This window comes from Nannobrachium achirus, assembly GCF_963921795.1.
Source record: "Nannobrachium achirus genome assembly, chromosome: 6".
NCBI lineage: Eukaryota > Metazoa > Chordata > Actinopteri > Myctophiformes > Myctophidae > Nannobrachium > Nannobrachium achirus.
In genome coordinates, this window is record NC_137815.1 from 43,899,223 (window position 1) to 43,901,779 (window position 2,557).

The window sequence follows — 2,557 nt, forward strand, 5'->3', positions numbered from 1 at the left end:
GGCTAATCAGAGGTTCATCTGACACACAGTATGAGCTGCTGGATGGAGACCAATCACTGTCTAGGGACCACTGGTTCCCAAACACTGGGTCGGGACCCATTGACACATTTTTATGGGTCCCTTAATTTTCTGTTTCCTACATTTCGTTTTTAATTGTTATTACATTTTCAGAAAGCATTACCAAAAAAAAAAGCTATTTTTTTTATGATAAACATTTTTTTCTGTGAATTTCTGATGAATAAATAAATGAAAAAATGGACCTAGATTTGGTTCCATTTGTACTCTGGTAATATTTGTCTGCACATTTTGTATGTCTGTGTGGCAAAAAACCATCACCTCAGATTAGATGAGATGACCCACTGAATTTGGGCATAAAACTAAGCTTTTTTTTCCACAAAAATGTCCACCACAAGCTACATGGCGATGACCCCTGCATGTGCAATAACCATGCAATGATGTTTCCCTGCAAAAACATGGTTAGAGTTATACATTATCCCCAGGGACGTGCTGGCCATTGGGAAAAGCGGGACAACTCCCGAACGGCCGGTTCATTCCCGGACGGTCCAGGCCGGCCATTAGGAAAAAAATAAAAATAAAATGTCGGCCTTCGTTCCATTTTGAGGGCTGGGTGGCCAACAAAGTAAATCGTCACTGTCGGGCAGAAACCTCGTATCTCCAAGTTTCAAATGTGTACATTTTTTCGCAAAGCAAAGCCCTGCTTCATCGCTGTCGCACAAAAGTAGTGAAAACAGCAGATCGCAAGGCGTTGTGTGCTTGTAGATCGGCTGTTTTCATAGTTTAAATCATTTTTAAAATGATAAATACAAAACAAACGGTTTTGGACATAAAAGGTTTCCACCCAACAACGACGAAATATAACTCATGTAATTGGCCCACTGGCTTGTCATTTGTCATGATCTGAAATGGCAAAGTAGCAGCAATGAGGGCCTCTCCAACTATTTTTTCCCGGGCTGAATCAGGGTCCCAGCATGTCCCTGATTATCCCAATACTACCAATAATATAGGCTACACCACACTTGTAGCAATCTGGGAACCCATCATCAAAGAAAGTCTGTCTCTCGTAGCCATCATTGACTCTGTCTCGAGAGATTGCACTTGTAGTGACTAAGTAGGCCTACAAAGTATACAGGCTCCCTGGGAGGGCTTATGTATCTCTATGGAGACACCAAAGTTCCTGTTTAATGATGTGTCAAAGCATGAAAGCTTGACCCTTCATAGCTGACGGTGCCCCAAGCTAAACTTTCCCCTTGCTGATGGATGGACAACAAGCAACATTACATTAATGAATCCCATATCGCTTTATATTCAAACTATAGCCTAAAATGCAATCGTCAATAAAATAAAACGTTTTCAGCTGTTTTAAGTTGAAATGTCTGTCTCATATTGATTGATTGATTGGTTGAAGAATGTATTAGAAGTTTGCAATAGAAAAAAGTGACAGTACAAATCACTGGTACAAGGTCACCTAAAAGGAGATCCTAGAAAGCTCTAGGCTTATTTCCACAGGAACCACCACTTTAAGTATCTCATATAACATTGAAAGACAGACGGATAGAACATAGTACTTTATCTAGGATAACATCAATTTCAAAAGCAGAAAAAGCATAACATATAAACAAAAGGAGTTCAGCTATGGGCAATATGCTTATTTGGAAATATCCTTTGCACTTGTTCCAACAGATAAATGCTGAATAGCCTAGGCTACTTCTGCCATAGCCTACTATTATGTTTTTTATAGCAATGCTTACAGGATCATTTATCAAAGAGAACAAATGGAAAGAGAGAGAGAGAGAGGAGGAAAAAAGTATCATTTTCGTCTTTATAAATAAAGGTCTTTAAACTGATGACAGTGATGGATGGTCGAAGTGGAAAAGTTGGACACGCTGATTTATAGGTATAGCATGGTAGCCCTCATAACATCACTGGGCCTACTTTCCATCGGTCTAAATATACATCCACCGCCTCACTGTCCCACCGTCTATAGGTCTGCATACTTCGTCTGACAAAAGCCCTCGTTCTATGCTCCGTACGCACGACGGTGTCGCGCGCTCCCCGAAAACAGCAGACCTGCAAGCTCACAGCGCGTCGCGCGCGCGACGCGCTGTGAGCTTGCAGATCTGCTGTGCTAAAGGGGCACGGACCAGGACAGCTGACGCACTGGAGGAGCGCTTCATATCATATGCATGGTCCAGGCGCATCTTCACTCCCCGGCTGAGGAAAAGAAAAGGTGCGCGCACGCACATTCTGTCTGTCTCCTCATCTTTGGATATCTCGCGAATCGACACTATTTAAATGATCACTTGTTCGTTCGTTTTATGTTTAGTTTTTTCAATCAAGAAAAAAGTGATTGCTTTTTTATTAATGGTAGGCCAATTGTAAAGTAGGCCTATTGTCCGTTTCAAGATGACCTGAAATACAACGCGCAACAGCTGAGGAAAAAAGGTGGTTTTATTTGACAGCAGCCTACAACAAGTGAACATCTGGGACATCTAAAGAGGAATCTGAGACGAAGAAGGACTTGTTCTATTTTCAGTGG

At 41.6% G+C, this 2,557-nt stretch overlaps 1 protein-coding gene across 1 annotated transcript in view; it reads left to right on the forward strand.

The window, feature by feature from the left end:
* The first annotated feature begins 2,248 nt into the window (after positions 1-2,248).
* The window catches only part of LOC308286685 (protein Wnt-2b-A-like), a 13,296-nt gene continuing 12,987 nt past the window's right edge, over positions 2,249-2,557 (forward strand). Inside the window, exon 1 of the mRNA XM_080727781.1 lies at positions 2,249-2,557. This exon is cut by the window's right edge and continues 418 nt beyond it. The gene's annotated coding sequence lies outside the window, so the exon portion shown is untranslated.